This window comes from Sus scrofa, chromosome 1, assembly GCF_000003025.6.
Source record: "Sus scrofa isolate TJ Tabasco breed Duroc chromosome 1, Sscrofa11.1, whole genome shotgun sequence".
NCBI lineage: Eukaryota > Metazoa > Chordata > Mammalia > Artiodactyla > Suidae > Sus > Sus scrofa.
Genome location: NC_010443.5, coordinates 43326445 through 43353273, shown reverse-complemented (window position 1 = coordinate 43353273; position 26829 = coordinate 43326445). Strand labels below are relative to the sequence as shown.

Sequence of the window (26829 nt, the reverse complement as noted above, 5' to 3'; positions counted from 1 at the left end):
AGAGAGAGAAATGGCCTCTGCTTGGTTTGGGCAGAAAAGGGATTTCTTTAGAGGATACTGGTTAACCCAAAGACTGTCAGGAGACAGCCAGGCTCAGAAGCCATGTAGCCAGGGATACAACCAAAATCATATCACAAAACTAGTCCTGTGAGGACACAGCTGCTGCTGCCACTTAGAGTCAGAAATCACAGCTTGCACAGTTGACACTGTTGGCACTACACCGTGGGTGCTATGACAGATGTGGCTGGTCTTGGAAACCGGATGTTGTTCCTACAACCAGCACAGGCAGAAATGCTCCCCTTTCTCTCCTTATTTTAAGACCAGCTCCCAATTCAAAGTGAGGCAGAAGAAGAGACAACCTCTTATTTTTAATAGAGAAATAAACTTAATAGAACTAACCCTACAGCAGACTTCCTTCAAGGTCTTATTGCCCCAAATCAGGGCACATGGCCCTTTTTATTCCATTCATATGGAAAATAAAATAACCATGATGGGCTAGATTAACTGATTCGCCCATTGGGGTAGAGATGTGACCAGCCTTCCTTGGAGTATAAAGTCACATGGAGGAGCATGGGTACCCATACAAAACTGAAGTTTGTTCACAAGAAAGGTGAATGCCTATTGGGTTGTCAGCCAATATGGTGGACATTTATACCGGGAACCTAATTATATGGTACCTGCAGAGTATGGGCCCATCTTAGGAGACCCACCCACATGCTGCTTCCCAAACTTCCTGTCACCAATTCTCTTGTCTTATTCTTTTCATGTCGATGGCAATCTGCCCAAAGTATTTGTTACTGTCCATCAACTCATCTCGCTTTCCAGAATAAAACGAAGATGTTATACCACTCAAAGTTCCATCTACTGGGAGAATTTTCCACCTTCAGGTCAGCGGGACTGAGTGGTATTCAGCAATCCATTTGAGGCTGGTGCCAGCTTATTATGCAAAATCTGCTTTCTTTTTCTTCCATTAATTAACTGATACTAGAGAAGTGTTCACATTGTTGCAGGTTTTGGTTGGTGGAGAGGTGGCAGTGTGGCGTGAGCAGGCATAGTAGGAAGACAGCAGGCTGTGAAACTGGAGCTTTCAGGACCTGCTCAGATGCACTCACCTATATACTATTTCCACTTGGATACATTTGACTTTATAGCTGGGTAGATCAGGTAACCCTCAGTTCATGGTGGGCAGCTTATATTTCATAGTTACCTAGTTTCTATCTGGGTCAGTAGCAAGCCAAGTACTCTTCCTCCAAAGAAGACTGATTCTCAGTGAAGAAAGCATAGCTTTATTTCCCTTGTGAATCTTGTATTCAGTCTTTCCACACCACAGACTTCATTTGATTTTTGAGCACCACTGATCTTATTGGGTCCTAACAGGCCATATGGAAAAGCTGCAGCCTGGACCAGCTGGACAGCCTTCCTCTGGACCCTACTCAAAGCTGTCAGCCTTTCAGGTCTCTCAGGAAAGAGCTGAATGGCACACAAAATGTCATCTCTATTGCTTCTAAAATCCAAAGAGCTTCAGATATCATAGTGCTTTTTTTAGAGGTAGGAAACAAATTGTCCTTGAAAGGATAAATTCACATGCCATTCAACACAGATCCCAAGAAACATCACTGCAATGGAATAGGATTTATTTCCCACCTTCTGACATGTATAGTTTTCAACTAAAATGCCACCCACTTCTTGTTCTCTGGAGCATGTCAGCATACTATTACCGATTCAGCTAGAGATGGTGAGACATCCTAGTCCTTATACACTAACTTGTGGCACAGAGAATGGAGAGTTAAAATAAGCTGCAGTTGAAAATAAGTTTCTGTCATTTGAGGTGAAATCAAACGCTTCTGGTGTTCTCTGTTGGAACAGAGAAAAAGGATTGTTCAGCTAAAAGCTGCAGTCATACAGTATATGTTGATTTGCCGCAGTAAAGCAACCACATTTAGAAGCCCATGTATACTCAGAATTCCCACAGGACTTAGCCTACAGTGACCCCCTGTGATTCTCAAGACTCATCTATCTTTTACAATGGCCTAAAGTGAGCATGTGATAGGAAACACAGGGGCCTCCTCTCTGGATTTCCCCAAGGAGGCAGTTTAAGAAAATTAATTTTTTAACTGAAGAGGTCAGGAGTCAGTGTAGGAATTCTGCCACTCTCTGAGGCCATCTATCTTTATATTAATATACCCAGAAATTGGGGAAATAATCATGGCAAGGGCTAAGGGTCCTATCAGAATGCATCAGTTAGTGTTCAGTGCACAGGAGCACTCTAGGTACTTTAAGTAGAAAGAGGTTTAAGACAGGGAATTAGGTGCTTACAAAACTCACTGGAAAGGCTGGGAAAGGCGGTGTCAGAAGGCCACCACCGGAACCACTGAATACAGCACCAGACCTACAACCACTAATCCTAGAGTATTTTCCATTATATGAATGAATTAGAACCCTAGTGGGCTGCCATCTATTTTGATCTCTGTAACTCTGTTCTTTTATATACAATAGAGTTGTATTTTTGAGCATTGTATCATTTTATATAGCATGCCAATCCTGCTGTTACTATGGGCAACATGCCCTCCTTGACTTTAGCCCTTAAGGGGCACTACTTGCGATCTACCATCTTAGCACCCATATTGAAATCAGGAGCCCCTTTCAACCACAGTATTCTCTTCTTAACCCCAGTACATGAAGAAGAACTCAAAGGCTTTTTATACCTATGCAGTTTTCAAGCCCCTGATACGGGACATATTTTCTGGGCATTTCTTCCTTTTCTGAAGAGAAGGAAACAGTTGGGACTAGGTGAGTGATTCATCTTTGAAAACCTACCCCAATATTTATTCCTCTATAAACTTTTGGATTTCTTCCCCTATAATAAGAAATTTCTGGCATCTCAGGTTCACTTAGAATGGGCTGCTGCTGAGCACAGCACAAAAGATAATTTAGCAAGTAATTTCATCTACTTCTGCTTGAGCTAGCACATTAAATCCAGAATCTCTGATAAATTCATCTCTATTGATAAATTCTATCCAATCTGTAATTGAGTTCTTCCTTGAGTTCTAATACTCTCAGAATCCATGTCCACATAGATTCTCCATGGTTTGCCAATATAACTTAGAAGTCTTTCTATTTTTTCGGTGAGCACACCTTCTGTGCCTGGATTTGGCTTTATAATGGATCTCCTGAGGCACACAGAGATCTGAATCTGCTATAGGTCTGGTGATCTTGAGGATCAGGGGAGTGACGTGTAAGGAGAACTTATTTATCCTGTAAAACCATTCCACAGAGATCACTGAGGACCCTTCAGGCTAAACAAAAACAGCATCAATGAGCAGGAAGGATTCTTTTGGCTACCTATGTGACACTGGCCTAAAGAGTCAGATGTGTATGACATACATAATAAGAACTTTAGAGGAAAAGTGAGTTTTAGAATCCTGTGTTTGTTCTTAGGTGGGCACCCCTCGTGGTTATTAAGGTGGCTGCCAGGCCATAATACTTCCTTGTTTATGTTCAGTAGGAGAGAGGTGATCCATTGCAGAGACATGGAATACATGTTCTCCCATTCAGAGTAATTTTCAATCTCTCCATTAATAATAGTCACCGTGGAGATGGCATGTACAGAATAGCTTTCAAGATTGGGTTCTTGAACCAGTCATTAGGAAGTATTTGGACCCTGTTCCAGGAAACTTGCATCAAGTGCACCCTTGCATGACCTCAAGCACAAGGAAAAAGCTGCATTTTAATTTTTTTTTGGCCATACCTATGGCATGCAGAAGTTCATGGGCCAGGGATCGAACCTGTGCCACAGCAGTGCCCCAAGCTGCTACAGTAACAATACAGGATTCTTAACCCACTGTGCCACAAGAGAACTCCCAAGAGTCACATTTTAAGCTGAGAGTTCACTATGTTGGAGAATTTTATCCCACCAGTTGCCTTCTGCTTCTATTATAGATGTTTTCTTATCCTCCTGGCTATTTTCACCTTTCAGTTTTTTTTTTTTTTTCCCCAAATGATTTTTATTCAGTCTTCTGGTTTTTAAGTATTACCACAACCATTTTCATGCTTTTCCTTTACTATTTTATTTTTTATTCTTCTCTTAACCCTCCCTCACTGCCACATCTGCTTTCCTCTCTTTCATTTTTCCACATTCATTTATTCCATGCTGTTCCAGCTGCTTTCCTTGCTACAGTTCAGAACATCAGCCAGAAGCTTCCTCGTTGCTAAGCAACAACATCACCCTCCACACACCCTTTTCTACTCTGCACATTTCTTCTGCTGCTTTTATAAGTGTGTGGGTCAAATGGGCTCTCAAAGAACATGAAGGCAGCTTCTACTTTCTCATACCTGGGGGGGGAAGGGGCACACCCTTTCCCCACCCTGCCTCTTCTTATTAGATTTTGGCTTCTTGTTTTATCTGATAACTTACCCCAGGCTATGAGATAACAGCACAAAACCTCCCTTTGAGCTTAGACAATTTATAGGCGGAGGAAGGGATATAATTTCTGCTGAAGGAAGAGCAAAAGAGAAAACATTTAAAGTTTAGTTATGGCACAGCCTGGGCTCAGCAAGGGCTTTTGCCCAGACCCCTGAATCAAATCCAGGCTCTAAGAGCATTCCATTAGGGATAAGATAACTAGCAAATTCCTCTCATAGGTCTTTATCTTGCTGAGTTTTGAGGAAGCCACTGGCATGTTGAGTATGCTTTACGCAAAATAAATGACTAAATACAACACTAGAATTCATTGTGCAGTTTTCCAAATCTCAGTCCTTTTCCAGACATCAATCTGACATGATATTTGCACCAAAGGCATAACTGAAGTTGTGTCATCAGTCCTTCTCAACATGTTCTTAAGAGATTCGAAGTCTTCTGGCACATTTTAATACTTTAATGGCAATGGAAACGCCATATGTCCAAACACTAGGATGGAGTAACAGAGATACCAGGACCTCGAACAAACCTTCTTTTCACCCTTGCAATGCCATAAATAATTTCCCTCCCTGGTGTGAATTCCTTCTCTCTCCTTGTGCATTGATGCAATGCCTGGGAAGCCTTCCCTGATAAGTCTGCCCAAAGTGTTGCTCTCAGCTCTTTAGCTACAATCAACACTGAGCTAATTGGGTGGGTGTTGTGTCCCTGCTCCTGGGGTACTACCTCTGTGAGGGAAAGACTCAGATCCTGCACATAATGTATACGTAATGTACCAATTTCCTTAAATTTGGTCATAGAACACACATACTCTGATAAGGGGGGTTGTTTTTAGTTTCATTTTCTAGAGAGGAGAAGGAACAGTAGTTTTCTCTGTATTAAAGTCCAAGTTCAGCAGTAGTCAAAGTACCAGGAAAAGCTTATGTATTTCCATCACTATTCAGATTTGCAGATTCAGCATTTCACGAGAGAAAATTTTCAAGAGACTTATTTGTCTGGACCGGTTGGTTGCTATTCTGAAAGTAGAATCCTTAGGAGACCAAAATCTACTCCAAGGTATTCTAAGAATGCCTGACCAGAACTGGAATTGGCAAGCTACGACAATAATCCTTCTAGAAGTGAACCCCTTTGGGAGGTTATAGCTTCTGAGAGGTTCAGAAAAGTTTAATTACGATTTTTAGTTTTTTATCTTAGGGTAATCTCAACAAATGAAACATATATTGGAACTTCCTGGAATTTTCAATTTATGGACTGCTTACTTTAAACAACTGAAAATTATACAAAAATTTTATTAGCCCTCAATATTCGCTTGTCTTTTAACCCTCTTCTCTCCAACTTGAGGTGTAAGTCAACACTACCTATGTCATATTAAGTCCTTTTCTTCACCTCTCTGCATGTTTAATTCCTTTATCCCCTTCCATCCCCCTGCATCAACACCATCCATAGTCCCAGTCCCTCCTGTGATTGAAAACTGCGGCTCTCTTCCCAGTAAACCATCTTACCCTCCACGTGGAACATCTACATGATGACACATCCAGGGTCCTAGAGGCCTCGCATATTTCTTGACCTCTCAAATTTAATGACCCCCCCATTCATTCAGCCACCTAAAACCTTGGCCACACTCTCAACCTCATCACCTAGCGCTTGCTTCAACTCTGAGACATTTACCTGAGAGCTTTTCTCTCCAGTCATAATCTCCTCCTCTTCCAGCCTCATTTAGCTACTCTTCACACACCTCATCAGGACTTTCATTTCACAAGCCCAGACCTAATTTTTACCTATTAGTCTCCTCCATTTTCACTCCTTCTCTACCAGTAGAGATCCTGTGATCCATCACTTTAATTATGCTCGCTAGTATCGCAGCTCCCTTGCTCCCCAACCTTGCATGAGTTCAGGGTTTCTCTGTCTGCACCCAGGCTATTGAGGTCTCCTGGAGAAGTGACACAACTCTGCCATGCGTGCTAATTCAATCCCCATGGTATCAAGCATTGGTTCCTCAAAGCTGCACAGCAACCCTCATCATCTATCTGTTATAAGCCATCACTCATTCATTCACTTCTTCCTTCAATATTTTTTGAATGTCCACTCTAGCAGTATGCTGGGTCCCAAGAAATAACTGTGAGCAAGACAGGGGAGGTCTCAGTCCTCAAAGAGCTTAAAATCTAGCCTGGAAGACTGAAACCAAAACAATTCCAGGGAAATCAATTATTTGGAAGCTAGTGCTTAAGAAAAAATGATGAATGGATGAAATATTTACTATGAGGAGTGGGAAAGAAGATGGGGTGGGAAACCAAGGAGGATAGCTGGGCAGCTTTGAGGGACCAGTGCTTAGTGACGCAGAGTTGGAATAGCACCCATGGCCAAGCTATGTCATTTCTCCAGTAGACCTCAATATGTGGGTGCAGACAGGGAAAACTTGAAGATGAACTCACTCTAGGTTGGGGTTTTACATGCCGATGACAGGCTAGGGAGTTGAGGGGCTAGAGAGAAACCTTACAGACAAGATAATTCAGATCAAAAAGTATTAATGGAGGTGAAGTGCCTTTTGATAGTTATTTCTTTCCTAAATGGATACTAAAAGTACGACTGCTATCATAGGATTGTCCAGAAAATTATTAAATAAAGGGCATCCTTATACTCCAAAAAGTTGTAATCTCCTTATATACCATTCTAAGAGATATATTAAAATACTATTTTTTGCTAATCACTAGTTGTTTTTTCATTTTATTAACATTATACAAGTATAAAAGAATGAAAATATTCTCATTTTTTAAAAATGCAAGCGTTACAGAAGTACTCAGAATAAAAGTGAACTCTCCCAACATCCTTCTTCCCCTTTCCCATTCCTGTCCCGGCACATAAGCCCTGTGAAGAGCTTGACCTCATGTCCAGATAGGTCTTGTATGAGTTTACATATGAAAAGATGCTTGCAGGCATATGCATACACATCTAAGTTGTGGAAACTGCATAGTTAAATCATCTTTTTGAGAGAGGGAATGTAAGCATTAGAAAGGCATGTCTTCCTTTAAGTAGGAATAAATTCCATTGCCTATGAAACGAATCACTTGGACCTAAATTTAAGCTACTTTCAATAAGCTGATAAGAGAGTTCAATAAGAGAAAATATTAATGATCCAGGAAATAAAACAAAGAACTCATTTGCAGACTCATCAAGTTGAGACATGGTCTCAAGTACAATTAAACTTTGTTGTACACTTTTATCACAAATTATATCTGAGTTAGGAAACATCAGAGATCTGTAAAGACAGATAAGGACTCTATTAAATGTTTTCACTACAAAAAGCATTTACCCATCTGAAGTATAAGCTAGCTTTAGCTATTGCTATCAGGTGTTCTAAGTAAAATACAGAAAGTCATAACATATGACAATATATGATTGATAGACAATAAGTTCTACCTCATTTCAGAACTAATTGAGCCCTCAGGGAACTGACTCACTGGGTTTTATTTCTTGATTTCTTTTTTTTTTTTTTCCGACATTGTAAAGATTCAGAATGTGACCTAGCGTTACTTATTATTTATCTGCTTATTGCAGTATGAGTCAAATACATAGTTTCTTTCCTTGTCTTTTCTTTCTTTTTCTTTTCTTTTCTTTTTTTTTTTTTTTTTTTTTTATGGTCTTTTCAGGGCTGAATGTGCAGCACATGGAGTTTCCCAGGCTAGGGATCGAATCAGAGCTATAGCTGCCTACCTACACCAGAGTCACAGCAACGCAGGATCTGAGCCACATCTGCGAACTACACCACAGCTCATGGCAACACCGTATCCTTAACCTACTGAGCAAGGCCAGGGATCAAACCCACAACCTCATGGTTCCTAGTTGGATTCGTTAACCACTGAGCCACATGGAAACTCCAAATACAAAGTTTCTGTTAGTTCCTAAGATTAGTAAACAAATGTTTCTCCCCCAAGGTGCATATGTACATATATAATTTTGGATAGAACTATGCAATATATCTTATACAGGTTGCTTTTTCATTTAACAATATTCTGGATTCCTTTTATGCAGTAGATGTAGGTTAACCACATTCTTTTTAACTCCTCATTCTCTCCCATAATAAGGAAGCATCATAAGTCATTAAACTTCTTTCTTTTCACTAAACTTAATTTTTTGTTCCTACAAACAATGCTTCAATAGGATGCTTTGCATATATTTTTGTTTACATATCTAAGTGTTTCTGTAGGATACATACCTAGAAGTAGAATTTTAGTTAAAAAGAGCTTTACATTTTTTGTTTTTGTATATTTTGAAATAAATGCAAACTTTTGTATGTCAAAATGGACAAAGTAAATAAAAAGTTAATTCACAGAACAGCAAATTTAAATGACTAACAAACATATATAAAGATATTCAAACTGATTAATAGGCAGGAAAATAAAAATTACACAGGGGGTTACCACTTCATAGCTGTTAAAGCAGCAAATATTTAAAAGATCAATAAAACTTATTACTGATGGAAATGTGGGAGAAAGTTGTTTTAGGGATTTTTTTTTTTTTTTGTCTTTTTTTTGTCTTTTCTGGGGCCACTCCCGCGGCATATGGAGGTTCCCAGACTAGGGGTCCAGTCGGAGCTGTAGTCGCCGGCCTACACCAGAGACACAGCAACGAGGGATCCGAGCCACGTCTGCAACCTACACCACAGCTCATGGCAATGCCGGATCGTTAACCCACTGAGCAAGGGCAGGGATCGAACCCACAACCTCATGGTTCCCAGTCGGATTCGTTAACCACTGTGCCACAACGGGAACTCCTGTTTTAGGGTTTTTTGGGAAAGCAATTTAGCAACATTTATTAAAACTAAAAATAGGAGTTCCTGTGGCTCAGCAGGTTACAGACCTGACTAGTATCCATGAGGATGCAGGTTCAGTCTCCGGCCTCGTTCAGAGGGTTAAGTATCCAGTGTTGCCATGAGCTATGGTGTAGGTCACAGATGCTGCTTGGATCTGGCATTGCTGTGGTTGTGGTGTAGGCCGGAAGCTGCAGCTCCAATTCGACCTCTAGCCTGGGAATGTCCATATGCCGAAGGTGCAGCCCTAAAAAGAAAAGAAAAAACCTAAAAATAGGAGTTTCCTCTGTGGTGCAGTGTGTTAAGAGTCTGACTGTAGCTGCTTAGGTCACTGTGGAGGTGTAGGTTTAATCCCTGGCCCAACACTGTGGGTTAAAGGATCCAGCATTGCTGCAGCTGTGGCACAGGTCACAGCTGCATCTTGGATTCAATCCCTGGCCCTGAGAACTTCCATATACGATGGGTATGGTCATAAAACAAACAAACAAAAAACATAGGGGAGTCCTGTTGTGGCTCAGAGGAAGGAACTGAATCTGACTAGCATCCATAAGAATGTAGGTTCAGGAGTTCCCGTCATGGCGCAGTGGTTGACGAATCCGACTAGAAACCATGAGGTTGCGGGTTCGATCCCTGCCCTTGCTCAGTGGGTTAACGATCCGGCATTGCCATGAGCTGTGGTGTAGATTGCAGACGCGGCTCGGATCCTGCGTTGCTGTGGCTCTGGCGTAGGCTGGTGGCCACAGTTCCGATTAGACCCCTAGCCTGGGAACCTCCATATGCTGAGAGTGTGGTCCTGGAAAAAAAACAAAAAACAAAAACTAGAAATAAGAGTTCCTCTGTGGCTCAATGGGTTGAGGACTTGGTGTTACCAATGCAATAGCTTGGGCAGCATGAGTTTTATACCTGGTCTGGAAACTTCCACATGCCCCAGACACAGCCAAAAAATAGTAGTAATACTAACTAAAAATATATGTAGACTTCAACAACAAACGCACTCTTAGAACCCAATCCTATAAAAAGAAAAGGCAAAAAGTTCAGAATACATAAACAAAGATGTTCTTAGCAACATTCATTTCTTTCTACAAATACTTAAGTGCTGACTGTGTTGCCATTGCTTCAGAAATGAACACAGGCCTTGCCTGCAAGCTACTCACGGCCTCTCAGTCTAAGCCATTGGAGTTCATGAGAGGGGTGCTAAGGAAGCAATTCAGGCCTGAGATGGTGGGATGCAAAACCCGCACTGAAAAGCACGTGCATGACTTGATAAGATCCAGCATGTTCCTAAGGCCTTGGATTAGGTTGTATGGTCAAGGACAGTTCAACAGAGTCAAGATAACTGGACATGGGAAACATAACCATAAACTGTGAAACAAAAGTCACAGGTAATCTAATTTTTCTAATGGCAAGGGAGACAGAATATGAGGTGCACAACAGAGAAAGGATTTACTTTTGGGGTATAGAATCAAAAGAGTTTATGTTTTTTGGTTTTGTTTTTTTTTTTTTGTCTTTTTGCCATTTCTTGGGCCACTCCTGCGGCATATGGAGGTTCCCAGGCTAGGGGTCCAATCGGAGCCATAGCAGCCGGCCTACACCAGAGCCACAGCAACACGGGATCCAAGCCATGTCTGCAAACTACACCACAGCTCATGGCAACACCGGATCCTTAACCCACTGAGCAAGGGCAGGGATCAAACCCGCAACCTCATGGTTCCTAGTTGGACTCATTAACCACTGAGCCACTATGGGAACTCCTAAAAGAGTTTATGATTAGATGGTAGCCCAAAATGCTGTTTTATACTATGCCTAGTACAGAGTACGGTCTTGAAAAGTATTGGTTGGGTCAACAGAGACAAAATTGGGAAGAGCATGTAAAAAGGTTTAGCTTAGTGATGACCATTTTGTAATGTATAGAGATATCAAAGAATTATATCGTGTATCAGAAACTAGGATGACGTCGTGGGTCAAATACGCTTTAAAACCAAAGGAACTCATAGAAAAAGAGATCAGATTAGTGGTTACTAAAGGTGGGGGGGCAAGGGGACCAGAAATTGGATGAAGGTGGTCAACAGGTACAAACTTTCAGTTATAAGACAAACAAGTACCAGGGATGTAACGTGCCACATGATAAATATAATTAACACCGAATGATACATATGTATATGAAAGTGGTTAAGAGGGTAAATCCTAAGAGTTCTCATCACAAGGAAAAAATTTTTTTCTTTTATTGTATCTATGTGAGATGATGGATGTTCACTAAACTTATTGAGACAATAATTTAATGATGTTATGTAAATCAAATCATCATGCTGTACACTTTAAACTTACATCGTGCTGTGTGTCAATTATATGTCAATAATCACGGAAAAATGTGATAGTAGAATAAGTATTTTAAAATGTGAATGTAATTACTATCTTTTAAAACATGTATAAAAAGGTTTAGTTCACATAAACTTAGATTTAGTCAATAATCTCACCTATTCAAGACTTTTCCTTGAATAGATTTTCCTCCCTTTCTCTCTCTCTTCCTTCTCTCTTTCCTTCCATCCTTCCTTCCACTCTTCTCTTTCACCATTTTCAGAAGGAAAGACTCCAGTGAAATTGAAATTCTAAATCCTGTTAACCTTACTTAGACCCTGTTATTGCACCATTTAACGATGAGACAACATCATCAGCTCTTCAATCATGAGCTTTAAATGCCAAAATGTGTTGAGCAATTTTCAAAGTATGAACGTTCCATAGGAAAAGAATGTCTAACATTAAAAACAAACAAAAACAAAGCAGACAGTTCATTAGAAACTCGTAATCTGTGACAACCAAGATAATGTCACTAACAGGTTTCAGGAAGGGTCTCCAGACTGTGGAGAAACAAGAGCAGCACATCTAGAAAGAAGGTACATTTTCTCCCTAATGATGGTCATTAAAGGAAAAGGCTGGGACCTCCATGGAAAAACGAAAATGTTCCCAGGGTCGAAGTGCTGCTTGGTTGGCAAGGCTCCCACATCAACAGCAAAACAACTGCATAGCAACCTACCTATAACCCATTTCTCACCCTTGACTGTCCAGGGAAAACTTCCCTACTATTCCCGGTCTGCTCCGTAAATTTTGTCAAAGGGGAGTTGAGCCTGTCTGTCCGCCAAGTCCTAGAGCAACACAGGCTGGCATTTCCCAGCACATGCTGTTCACCACGTGGGCTCTTGGAGCTCTGCCTCTTAGCTTCAGAGGCGTTTGAGCCCCCGCCCCTCCCCCATTTCCTCTCACAAAGACAACACGCAATAACAATTACCAAGTGTGTGTGTGAGCTCCCAACTGACCGAGTACCTTAGATCTGGTGGCCTGTGCTATGAATATTAGGAAAGAGCTTTCAGCTTGTTTTTTGCCATCTCAAGAGTACACAGAGTTCACAGTAAGAGCAAAATAACAGTCACTTCTAAAACAAAGAAAACCCACTCTGAATGCTGCATTGCTAGGACCATTTGCCATCTGCTAATTTCCTCATGGCAGCGCTGCTTATCGGGGCTCCAGCAAAAGCACCAACATGCAAATCCAGACCCGAGTACTTTTCCTCTTTCCAAGAGGGTGTTTCCTTGAACTTTCCCATCTGCCTCTGAGTAAGATGTAGAAAATATTATTTATAAAATAAGACTAGCAAATGACTCACAGTGAATAAAAATAAATCAGGGTGCAGTTTGTCATCTTGATGAGAAAGAAAGCAAAATGCTCCACAATTGGAGATACAACTCACTTTTTCAACTCTCCTCAAGGAACATCTTCAAATGATAGGCAGGAAATGGGTTTGTGGGGGTTAAGTACAACTTAACACTCAAGTGGCAAGAGTGAGATCCAGCCCCATCATGCATATTCATGAGAGGCAACCTGAGCTCCCGTGTAAAACCACAGTGTGAATGTGTTTCTGCACACACTTTGCATCCCACGCTGCCAGGAAACACTGTAACGCTAAAGAGACTATGAGCCTCAGTTTATAACATGGTTCAGAATGATGATTGTTCACTGCCGATTACACCGACACATTTAACTGTATTTTCTTCATCGCCTTATGACAGCTCAAGAAGTATCCATCTGTCAGGATGCATTCTAGAGCCATCATCGTGCAATTACGAATTTCAAGGCTTTGGCTAACAAGAAGCAAAAAGGAATAAGATTATTTATTTTCGTAGAGCCTTAAGCATTTATTATTAATACTCTAATGGAGAACTAGGTCAGTAGAGCATACATACACTGGAAGATAATTATCCTCTATACACTGCTTCTCTTCTCAACAGACTTTCTATAACAAAATACCCAGAGTGAGTTTCACCTGCCAGAAAACATAAACCACTGGGGAGGCATGAGGTGGGTTTTTCATTCAGTCAGTCAACAAAGAGTAACTGAAAGTAAATGAGTACATCTCTAGGCCCTGGGAAAACTGCACTGAAGAAAAGAGATAAAATCCCTCCAGGAGTTCCCATTGTGGCTCAGCGGTAATGAGCCTTATAGTATCCATGAGGACAAGGGTTTGATCACTCAGTGGGTTAAGGATCCAGCATTGCCATGAGCTGTTGTGTAAGTCGCAGATGTGGCTTGGATCTCACATTGCTGTGGCTGTGTCTGTGGCGTAGGCTGGCAGCTGCAGCTCCGATTCAACCCCTAGCCTGGGAACTTCCATATGCCTAGGGTGCAGTCCTAAAAACCAAAAAAAAAAAAAAAGTCCCTTGATCCCTCTATCATGAAGCTTATCACCATGTTCCTCTAGGGAAAAAGAACACCTTATTTTGTATCTGTCACAGAAGGTTCTGAGCCTTTTGTTCCATTTCTTCCAAATGCCCTTGATTACCCTGTGAATGAAGAAGTTAGTAGGTGTGTCCATGTGTGCCTTGCAAAAGAGAGGGAAAAAAGAAAGAAAGCAACACGGAAACACAGAAAATGAGCTGACAAGGAGATTATTTTAAAAGTAATGAATTTATCTTTATGACCTAGTGAAAACACAAAAGATACCAGACACAAAAAGACGGGGAAACCTGCCATAGTTTGTGTTAGGAAGACACAAAATTGGGAGTTCCCATCGTGGCTCAGCGGTTAACAAATCCAACTAGGAACCATGAGGTTGCGGGTTCGATCCCTGGCCTTGCTCAGTGGGTTAAGGATCCGGTGTTGCTGTGAGCTGTGGTGTAGGTTGCTGCCAAGGCTTGGATCCTGCGTTACTGTGGCTGTGGTGTAGGCCGGCGGCTACATCTCTGATTCAGTCCCTAGCCTGGGAACCTCCATAGGCCAAGGGTGTGGTCCTAGAAAAGACAAAAAAAAAAAAAAAAAAAATTTTAACGTGTCCGCTCTCTCTGATTTAACCTATAAATCTGACATAAGACCCAAAAAAACCTTCCTAACGATGTTTGAACTAGATAACCCTGATTCTTAAGCAAGAAGAAAAATCTAGGAGAAAATGTAGTGAGGTGTAGCCCTATCAGATACTGAAATATAAAGCTTCAATAATTAAGAGTCCAGTACTAACCCACAAACAAACAGACAAGACAATGGAATTGAAATAAGGCCCAGAAATAGTTCCAAGTGCATATGAGAGTGTAATATCTAATCAACATGGTACCTTCCTCATGGGCCTGTCTGCCTCACCACTGCTGTCAACCAGGCTGCATGATTCTTTGCCTCTTTCTCACTAAAAGGCTAAGCAGAGGCTCTTGGCGCAGAACATTTTGGGATTAGGAGAAAGTGCAGGATATAGATGGTAAGAAACCAAAGTAGCAATTCTGTTCTACCAATTGTAGTTTGGTGAGTTTGACCAAGGAAATTAACTGCAATGAGCTTTGGTGTCAGTGTCAACAGTGTGAGAATAATAAAATCTATCTCAGAGAGTCATTGTGAGGGTAAAATGAGTCAATATATATGAATCTTCCAAGCAAATTCTGGGACTTAAAAAATAAACATATCCTAGTTGAATAGCTTAGCATGCATCTAAACTCTGGTTGAGTGTGTAATAACTTGTGTGTCTGCAGACAGAAATCGCTTTACAAAAATGTGAAGTCCTTCTTTACCATGCAACTTGAAATAAATGTTTTAGAACTAAGAATTATCTTTTAAACTCAGCTTTTAGGTACAATGATTTTCTTATAGAGAAAACTCTTTACAAAGGAGATAAGTTTTTCAGTGGCTTGATGAAATTTAGAAAGAGAAGCTTGGTTACATGGCACAGGGAAGGACCTTCTGACTTCAGAGTATGCAAGAACATGCAGAATTTTTAAAGATGATCCTAGACCAAGATGGGACTAATGGAAACCTTTTTTGTGTGTAAGGACTGTCCAAGGCCAAGGAGCAATGTCAAAAGTGGAGATTGACTCCTGCACAAAAGAAGCTTGAACAGTTTATGGAGAAGTAGAAATACAAATACAGTGGCACATAAATTTTTAATTTCAACCTGTCATTGTATTGCATAATTCAGTGCCTAATAAGGTATAAGAAAATGCTGAAGAAAGTTGTAGGAATGAAAAACATAGAAACCACATATTTTCTGGGAAATCACCATGACAAAGGACAATCTTGAACACTGTCTAAGGGGATGAAGTGGGATTACTTCGTGAAAAGTGCCAGGCTGTATGGTCTGTGGATACCTCAGAGGTGAAGAATGATTGAAGGAAGAGATAGTAAAGGGTCTGATGGGTGCAGTAAAAGCCTACGGGCAATGAGTTGAGTAATAAGGTGATAGAATATCTGCTGCATCACTGAAATTTAATTTTGTCATGCAGATGATGAAAAAGCATGCTTGCTGCTGGGCCGCCAGGTTTGTACATGGAAAGAACTAAAGGTAGGAGATTAAAAATTCTTCCCAATGTCCAGATACAATGTTCTGGTCCAATGCAGCCTGTCCTCTTGGGAATGGAGAGAGGGTGTGGCTTTAAGAAGCCCTTAGAGCAAGGGCTCGTAGAATTGGTGGTTTCCTAGATGAAATGCTATAAGGGAAAGGTTTGACCAAGTTAGGAACATAGGAGGCTGGCAGGAGACTGGAGCCATTGATAACAACAGGGAACCTGAGATCTGGCAAGGACTTGTAAGGAGGACAGGGACAGGAAATGAGCTTGAGTTTGGCTGCATTTAGCTGTAGGAGGCAAAGAACCAACATATAACCCAAATTCTACCAGAAACAAAATAAAAACTTTTTTTTTGTCTTTTTAGGGCCGAACCCATGGCATATGGAGGTTCCCAGGCAAGGAGTCAAATCAGAGCTGTAGCCTACACCATAGCCACAACAAGGTGGGGTCCGAACCTCGTCTGCAACCTACACCACGGCTCAGGGCAACGCTGGATACTTAACCCACTGAGCAAGGCCAGGGATCAAACCCTCATCCTCATGGATACTAGTCTGGTTGATTAACCACTGAGCCACGATGGGAACTCCCAAAACTTTAAATATAACAAATTCTGAAATCTTAGCAAAAGAATAGCATGCTGTTTTTTTAATCATGAGGGTAAATGTTTTTCCCATTTATAATACTCACAAAAAAGATTTATGAAGGTCATGCTTATCACTGACCTGTATCTCATTTAAGAAAAACACAAATCTATTACAGACACCAATAACAGAGTCTTTCCTCTTCTCCTGGATAGAAAGGATAGCAGAGGACCCATTTTTGGCAGCTTTGCTGAGCAGGGAAACATTTCATGCAAGGTTATCACCTCCACCATCTGTCTTGCTTTAAAGTTCAACAGCTGCCAAATTAATGCATTTCCTGTAGGTCATCATTTTGGTCCTTTCTTGGACACTGGTCAGTGAATAGGTGAGATATTTCTAGGTTACTGCGTGGACTCTGAGATGGATGTCAGTGTTGGGGCCACAGCTGGTTGTGATGGAAATGCTGCAGTGTCCACAATGCGTGTATATGTCACAATGTCTCATAAGACGACTGGCATATGATTTTATCATTCACGCCTTATTTTTTACAACTGGACTCATTATTCTCCCAACTCACCAGGTCTGGTTTTAGATAATCCTCATGTATCCCCCGCCAAACTTCCAAAAGAATGTATCATATGTGCAAACATTTTTAGCTGCAGAACTTTTATTATTTTAATGAGAACATCTACATATGAAATAGGTGACGGTCATGATGATCTTCCTCTTCCCATTTAAAATTTCAGGGATTGGGAGTTCCTGCCATGGCTCAGTGGTAACAAACCCAGATAATATCCATGAGGATGTGGGTTCCATCCCTGGCCTCGCTCAGTAGATTAAGGATCCCACGTTGCTGTGGCTGTGGCATAGGCTGGCAGCTGTAGCTCGAGTTCCACCCCTAGCCTGGGAACTTCCATATGCCACAAGTGCATTCCTAAAATATGAAATAAATAAATAAATAAATAAATAAAATTTCAGGGCTTGATGGGAAGTATGTCCTTCTCCATGAACCCCTGAGGTATCTGTGGAGATGACAGCAACGGGAACCCAGCATCTGTTGAGCATCAATAGAAAGACATGGCTGCCGATGAGACTGCATATAAGAGTCAACACTATATGTGATCCAATGTTCTCTCAGAGACACTAGCCACACCTTCTGATACATAAAAGCACAGGCAGACCTGAATCTGAATCCTGCTGTATGGTCAACAGGTTATTAACCTCAAGACTCAGTTTAAACATCTTTAAAATGAATATAATAATATTCATCTTAAAATGTTGTTACAAGAAGAAATGAGGCAATATGTATAAAGAACTAGTATGATGACTAATATATAACGAGTGCTCAAAAATGGTAGGTAATAATAATTATTATTATAGTAGTAATAATAATAGAAATAGCCTCACTTTATAGAGTATAATCACCAGTGTTAAGAAAGCATCATGTTGGTAATAAGCTCACACCTGGCTAATTTGACCTGAGATGGAATTTCTAACTCTCCTAACAGAAATAGCATCAGCAAGCAAGGCGTTAAGGAATCATAAGGCCCCTCAATTGTTACCTTGAGCAGAATACTTATGATTTTAGTTAGAAGACCTTGACAGCCAAACTAAGTTATCTTCCTTCTGTCAGGATTGTGGAAGTTTCTTCCACAGAAGAGACATTGTTTTCTTTTAAGAACCTCCAGGGAAACAGATTCCACAACTTCCCTTAATAATCTATTTTAGTGTTTAGCGACTGTCCCCCTCCGAAAACCTTCGGAGCTAATCTGAATCCTCTGTGCTCATAGTTTTAAGCCTATCATGTCACATTTAATTCAGATTTTATTGATACTTATATTGGTATTGAACCAAATTACTGCTAGAAATATATACACCTGTGTACACATGCGCTTTCAGCATCAGCATACACAACTACAATGGGTTAACTTGTGAGTGTGGCATCGTTAATGTAATCGAGACACATCAGCAGTGTTTGCTTCAAGTCACAGCCCAAGTTCCTCCTTGACGACTGTCACACATGGTCCCACGTGACATGAATCAGAAGTGAGCAGCATTTTAAAAACTAGCAAAACGAAAGGAACTGTCCTCTGAGTCATTTCTGCAGAGTTTAATGCATCCCAGGGAGTTGGCTCACTCTCTTTAGAACTGATCCCTTCCCACCCACTTCCTGGAAAATCTCGGCCTTTTGCATCCAGGATTTGTGTTCAACGTTCATTTTACAGCCACAAAACACCAAAGTCCCTGAAGCCATCATCAAGGTGTAGGTGTCTTTCCTTTCTTTATCATTAAGTGTCAGAGAAGTTGTGGCCCCTGGGGCTACAGCCGTGAACCTCAGTGTAGGTTGCAGACGTGGCTTGGATCCCATTGGCTGTGGCTGTGGCATAGGCCAATTCAACCCCTAGCCTGGGAACCTCATTTGCCTCCAGTGTGGCCCTAAAAAGCAAAAAAGGACAAAGAAAAGCAGTACTAAAGGCGGCCTCAAGTTGGACGACAGCTTTGCCCTGATGTCTTCCCAGCACAGCCAGGCTAACTGCCTGAAACCCTGAACACTTCACATTTAGCCTCAGCCAAAGTTCCTGAAGAATGGTTTTTTGAAACACAGTGTACCCTACCCCCACCCCCCAAAAAAAAGGGGTGATAAATGTTCAGAAAATTTGGAATACAGAGAAGGATTGACCATAAGCTAAGGAAGCATAAGCTTGGTTCGTGGGGATCCCATCCAAAGCTGTGGCTGCATCTAACTTACATTCATGATTTTGTGTTTGTGTTGCATGGACCACAGTTGCCTGGACCTCTTCTCTCTTCTGTGTAACAACATTCATAACATCTTGCCCACACCTAGTGGTTCATTTCCTTTAAAAGGCTGCCAGAAAGAGCTTCAGGATCCACAATATCTGGATCCCACTCAGAACTTGTACTGTACTCCTCCTTGGGAGACTCAAAATACCTGTTTATTAAACTCACCAAATCCTGAAGAAAAGACGTCTGCTTAATTTTACTTAATCTAATGTTTTCTCAACTGGGAGCAGGATGACACCCTCTTTTACCTAGCGACCAGCCTGCCACACGGGAGGGAAGGTGAGAGAGAGTTCCCAAGCATCCTCCTGTTACCTGGAGGTCTGCATGCCCCAGCCCAGCCCCCACTTCTCCAGAGAGTCTTTCCTTAAGGATGTTTCACCAGGCAGGTGAGCAGGACTCCAGCATCCCCATTTTGACTCCCCAGACATTCCCTGGAGTGGCTGTCATTTACAGAGCTTTCACGTCAGGTCCATTGTCACTCTCCATTAGAATCTCCCCTGTGCTGCCTGAGCTCATGGGCAGGACTGGGTCCCTTTAGGACATAAAGAGAAAAAAAAGAGGTGGAAAAGGTAACCAGGAAGAATGATGGTGACTGGCGGGCGGCCTTGTGTTCACATCCGGAGAAACTAAAATAGATGTGAATATAATACCTAATGAGGTGTTTGTAAATTCTTGTAGAAGAATGAATTGACCACAGTATTTTCTCTTTTTTGGTTAGAATTTGATGTTTAGGAGACCCTAGACTCCATTTTAAACTTGGGAAAACAGGGCTACCTTCAATCTGTCCACTGTGCCTGTTCAGGAACCCAGATGGGAGAAGATGCTTCCCAGGGCTTCCCACTCTCCCACCAAAAGTAACCAGCCCACCCCACCCACAAAAATCCACTAGTCCAAACTTCAAAGAGTGACTGGGGGTGAGGAAACAGAGGCCTGAGGCTTGATGGCTGGCACACTTTCCGTGTGTGATAGCCATGTCCCAGCCTCCTAGAAAAATCTGCTCTAGAAGGGCAGTTGCGTTGGAAAGAGCCCTGTGCAGAGGTCAGAGCGGGGCTGGAGTTGAAGCTCTACCACCTACTGATCCTGAGCAATTTCTTGAACCCCTAGGACCAGTTTCCTCTCTGTGTAACAGGATTAGTGATACATGGTCTGCATTTAACAGTGCTCAATAGCGATTGCCCCCGAGTCTGTGATGAGGCGACTGGTTCTCAGCAAGCATTAAACAGAAACTGCCCTTGGGGGCTGCAGGCTGACTGCAGTAGTGCTGTCGTTCCACCTCCCACCCATCACTCAACCTGGGTCCCCTGTCATTTTCTCTTTCCCTCGATCGGACTTCCACCTGCAGGGACAGCTGGAGGTCAAGTACAGACACACCAGCAAGCCCAGATGCTCAGCCCCGGGCACTGGCTCCCGCCACAGCCTCTGTGATGGCGAGAAGACTGTGGGGGGGCTTGGTTCAGTGGCTGCAATAAGAGGGAACATTGAGTGAGGGGTGGTTTGGGTTTGGGTTTAGTTTGGGGGTTTTCTCTTCTTTGGTCTTTGACCTAGAAAAGCATTTGAATCTACATTTATCTTCCTGGCTGATTTCTTGTCTGAGCCCACCCTTTTGTTTTTAATCCAATAGAATTAATGTTCTTCATTTCATTTCACTTTCTCTTTTTCCCTTTGACCTCCCATCTCTCCCTCTTCTGTTCTGATCCTGTTTCTCCACATTCCATCCGTTTTGCCTCCTGGCTCCCCCAAAGTCCTTTTAAAGCTTTTGCACAGATAAGCAGATGCACTTTTCTCAGGAGGGATTAGGGGAAACCTCTCCCAGTGAACATCTGCAGCTGCTTGGCAGCCCCTGGGTTCAGACTGTTACACTGTGAAATGCATTTACACTGAAAAAGCCAGTGCCTACGTCTAGATGTAACTAAAATAATTTATCCCTAGAACATGTGATATTTTCTATTCCAGTCTATTTAATTTTTGTCTTTAATTTCCTTTCCTTCTTTTCTCCCCGCTCCCTTCCTTCTTTTCTTCGTTTTTCTCTCTCTCTTCCAACCCCCCACCCCACACTGTTCCTCACCCACTAAACTGATCTCAGGACTCATTACTGTCATTATTGTCATTCACAGATTGAGACTTAGGAGCACTGACCACTGGCCCTGGGGAAGAGGCCCTATCCTTCATTTGCCAAAACACATGATATCTGTGTATAAGGAGAAACCCATTCTTCCCAAACATGAAGTTTAAAAATTCTCCCAAAGTACGGAGTTCCCATTATGGCTTAGCAGTTAACAAACCCAACTAACATCCATGAGGACACAGGTTCCATCCCTGGCCTCACTCAGTGGGTTAAGGATCTGGCATTGCCATGAGCTGTGGTGTAGGTCGAAGATTCAGCTCAGATCCTGCGTTGCTGTGGCTGTGGTGTAGGCGGGCAGCTATAGCTCCCATTCAACACCTGGGAACCTCCATATGCCACGGGTGCAGCCCAATATAGACAAAAAGACAAATAAAAATAAAAATTCTCCTAAAGTAAACTGAGACAAGGATAGAAGAACAACCAGCCTTTAAGTTATCGTGGAGCTGTTTTGGGGGTTCAAGAAAAGGAGACAATTTTCCTGATGCTTTGAGGTTCCTTGGTTCCTCTCCATGATTCCCCAGTGTTTTCTGCCTCCCATCTTCCCTAAAAATGTTCTGAGGGAGGATCTCGTGGTGGGCAGACTAATGGCCCTTCAAAGATGTCCATGTCCTGCCCCTGGCATCTGTGAATATGTTTGTTACATTATGTGAAAGGGGAAATTAAAACTGCAGCTGAGATTAAGGTTGCTAATCAGCTGATCTTGTAATGGGGATAGTCCGCTGGACTGTCTGGCAAGGACCAATGCAATCACAAGGCTCCTTCTAAGTGAAAGCTGGAGCAGGAGGGTCAGAGTTAGAGGGAAGCTATATAGAGATCACTAATATGTGGAATCTAATAAAAATGATGCAATAGAACTTACAAAACAGAAATAGATTCAAAGATTTTGAAATCAAACTGGTTTACCAAAAGGGAAATGTGGGTGAAGGAGGGATAAATTAGGGGATTGGGATTGACATGTACATACTATTACACATAAAATAGATGGGTAACAAGGATCTACTGTACAATACAGGGAAATTTACTCAATACTGCATAATAGCCTATATAGGAAAATAATCTGAAAAGGAATTAATGTCTGTATATGTATTACTGATTTACTTTGCTATACACCTGAAACTAACACAACTTTGTAAGTCAACTATATTCCAATAAAATTTTAAAAAAGAAAAAGAAAGAAGAACTCCATGACTTTGGGTTTCCAGTTCTGCTGTAAGGAACTTGGAAGTTGTTTCTCGACCTTAACAACAAGTGAAAAGCTGAACAGACTCTGATCAACAATTCTTGGACCCATAAGAGAGAGGAAGACTCAGGGTAAGCCACTGCACACAGGATTAGAGAGACAGATGGGTCAATACAGGGCATTTCTGCCTCCCTAACAGAGACTCGAGAGAGGAAACTGCCAGAGGAACCAAGGCCAGGGTTATAGGAAACTATAATTGATAAGTTGCTGGAGGCTCAGTGCAGACAATGCTGAGAGTTACAAACTGCAGGGGGGGCCAGTCACAGGGGCTCCCCACAATATTGTGCGCTTTATCTCCAGGAGCATAAACAGGTTCCCACAGTAAATACTGGAGAAAAATTCCCATATTTCTAGCAGGAGGAGGGGGAAAGGAACCATTGAAAGATGCTCCAGAACATTCTGTCCTTAGTATGGCCTGAGCTCTAGAGAAACTGATTAACTGAGCCTAAACTGCTGGGGTAGTCGTCGAGCCTAACTGACCAAGGGAAAGGAAACAGCCAGCTCCAGTGCACATAGCCATCCTGTTAGGGGTTGGAAAAAGACCTGAGAAACACTTGTGAGTTCACAGTCCAGAGGCACAGCCTCACTAAAAGACTGAGACCTAATTACAGAACTATCCACCCCCACCCCACCCCCCCACATACAACAGCCTGTTTGCAGTAGTTCCTGTTACCTGGTACATCATGTCCAGCCATCAAGAAAAAATGACAAGGCATACTAAAAGACACAATTTGAAGAAACAGAATGAGCATCAGAACCACACATGGCTGGGGAGTTGGAATTATCAGACTGAAAATTTTAAACAAATTTTTGTGTGTCTGTGTCTTTTTAGGGCCGCAGGTGCAGCCTGTGCAAGTTCTCAGGCTACAGGTTGAGTCAGAGTTGCAGCTGCTGGCCTACACCACAGCCACAGCAAGGCCAGGTCCCAGCCAGGTCTGTGACCTACAGCACAGTTGACAGCAACACTGGATCTGTAACCCACTGAGTGAGGCCAGGGACTAAACCCACGTCCTCATGAATACTAGTGGGGTTCATTATCACTGAGCCATGGCAGGAACTCCCTGAAAATTTAAAACAATTTTGACTAATATGTTCTAATGGATTAGAATAAACAACTATCGAGAAAGACTCCACTAGTCATTGCTGGCTTAGAAGGGGGAAGGGAATCACCAGCCAAGGACTTTAGATAGTCTCTAGAAGCTTTCTGGAAAAAGGCAAGAAAACAGATTCTCCCCTACATGCTCCAGAAAGGAAAACAATCTTTCCAGCACCTGATTTTAGACCAGTGGGACCCATTTCAGACTTCTGACCGCTAGAACTGTAAGATAATAGATGTGTGTTATTTTAAACCCTTAAGTTTGTGATAACATATTACAGCAGCAATAAGAAATGAATATTGATGTATTCTTGGTCAATTACAATACACTGTGAGTTGGAGCATTTCTGAGTCCAAGGTTTATTTAAAGTACCCACTTTCTTCTTCCAAAGCTGGCCCTGGCACTTGGCATTGTCCTCAGTCTGGGAAAGGAGGAATGAATAGAGGTCTGGCCTTTTGAACAGTTATGTGGCCTGGCCATGTGCTGAGCCCCTGAGGATGAGGGTTGGGGGGTAACTGTGATGCTTAGAGGAGAGGGTCTCCCTGGAGGGTCGGTTCTTCCACTTGCTTCTCAGCAAAGGTCACAAAACTCTTGTCACCCTGCAAATTGTCATTTTACCTGATTTTTTAAAACGAATAAAGGTATTCACTGTACTCTAAGGTCTAAGCTGCCTAAGCTGGGGGACTGCCTAACTATGGTTCCAGACCAGAGATTTTCCAGAGCACATGGTGGTGAGGAGGGCTTCTTACAACACAGTGGTGGGTGCTCTTGTGACTTCCTCTCTGGCTGGGCCTGACCTTCTAGTTCTTCTTCACTCTCTTCACCCTCAGATTCTACCTCAGGACTGCTGTTGTCTGGACAGGAGACCTTGAGAAAATAAGTTAAGCTTCCGGACTTAGTTTCTTCCTCTGAGAATGCCAGCACTGCCCCATTTACAGATCTGACAGCACCATTCACAGCAGGCACTTAACCCAAGTTCTGGAAGGACAGTATGAAGATTTTTTCACTGGTTTATAGCTGCTTTCTCTCTGCTGTGAAGCCTAAAGTTTTGTATACCTTCCCATCAGGACCTGAAATGGATTTTGTGTGTGTGTGTGTGTGTAAAATTATAATAATATACTAAATATACAAAATTATAATAAATTAATATACAAAATTATAAAATTATAATAATAAATTAAATATACAAAATTATATTATAACCATAACAATATATTAAATATACAAAATTAAAAGTATAAATTTATAATAAAATATTAAATATATAAAATTCTGTTATAAACTCACAATTATAATAATGTAATAATAGCATTATAATAGATAAAATTATAATAATAAAATTATTATAATATATTAAATATACAAAAGTCTGTTTCTGATCATGGATCTGCTCACCAGGCTCAACAGTTAACTCTGTGCTGTTCCAGGATCCTTATCTTGATGAGGTCAGTTAGGAGTATATGGCATTCGTTGATTACACCAGAGAAATATTAGGGATGAATATTTTGCCAAGACGTTTCCTTCCAGCCAAGACACAAAGCTTAGACTGCTTTGTGTCCAGGTATTCTTCATGTTGTAGGTTTAGAAATTGACACACTTTGTGATCTTCAGAATGCTAGGTTCTTCACTGACAGTCTCCTTATATTAGAGAAGCCACCTAGAATACTAACCACTCCAAAAGCTCCATGTTTTTAGCATGGATGATTCAACTATATTTTATCACAAGACATGGTTGACTAGTCGGCTGGTCTGTGGTCCTCCTGGCCCTAATCTATGCCCTGCTCAGCCTCTGGCAATTCTGATGCAATGCAAGGGGGCAATTCTGATGCAATGCAAGATTGTCAGCACTCAGAATCCTAGTTACCATATCTTGCCACAGAGATGATCCAGCAAGGGTAACTGAACCAAACTAGTTTAAGTCTAGAGGTTTGGTTCAGTCATCCTTGCTGGATCTTCTCTGTGGCAAGATTTGGTAACTAAGATTCTGAGGGCCAAGAATCTTGCTTTTACAACCTGTTAGAATTCTTAGGCTCTTGAGGCTCAAGGCTCTGCCATGCTCTTGTCAATCTCCTGTTTTGGAGAAATCCTAACCATGAGCTGCAAACAACCTTCCCCAGTATCTTCCACCCATCTAAGTTCCTAATGTATCCCAGAGTGTCACCACCTGCCAGAATTCCACTGGGGCTCACTGCCACCGTGTGATGCTGGACCATCCCTACACTCATTCCTGTCCTGCTACCTATCCTTCTGACTGCATTTTTTTCTTGGCACCTGTTCCCTGGTGCTTTTCCCCAGCCCCTCCCAGGCTGCCTGTCCTACTGCAGTTAACTGGGTTATGCCTGGCCATATCCCAAGATATGTCAACAATTGATAGATCACACTTTAGGAGCCAGAAAATCTTATTAGACTGAAATGTTAATTAGGACAGGAACTCTTGGAATGTAGCAGCAGGCAGAGCAATCACGGTTTGGACAGTGGGGAATGTGTAAGCATCACATTAGGGAATTACTCTCTGAGCAAAACACAAAATGAGATGCCTCAAACCGAAGACAAAATAAATGGCTGCTGATTTTACGAAGCCCAGAAGTTTTAAAATTTCTTCCTGTTGTATTTTGTTTGTTTTTATCTATTTTTGAAAATTAGTTTTCATTGTGGTCAAAGACACATGACATAAAGTTCCATCTTAACCATTTTGAAGTGTATGGTTCAGTGGCATTAAACTCATTCACATTGTTGTGCAACCACCCACCTCTAGAACTTTCTAATCTTGCAAAACTGAAACTCCGTACTCATTAAACAATAAACTCTTCTTTCCCCACCCCACTCCAGCAACCACCCTTCGACTCTCTGTCTCTGTGAATTCAACTACTCTATGTACCTCGTATAAGTGGTCTTCATGTTTGAGTGACTGGCTTATTTCATGCAGCATAATATCCTCCATGTTCATCTGT

The 26829-nt window shown here is 41.8% G+C and overlaps 1 long non-coding RNA gene across 1 annotated transcript in view; it reads right to left on the bottom strand.

The window, feature by feature from the left end:
• LOC110260246 overlaps nt 1-13757 on the bottom strand; it is a 52010-nt gene extending 38253 nt beyond the window's left edge. The window contains exon 1 of the long non-coding RNA XR_002343179.1: nt 12964-13757. This is a non-coding gene — a long non-coding RNA (uncharacterized LOC110260246). The remainder of the gene's footprint in view (nt 1-12963) is intronic.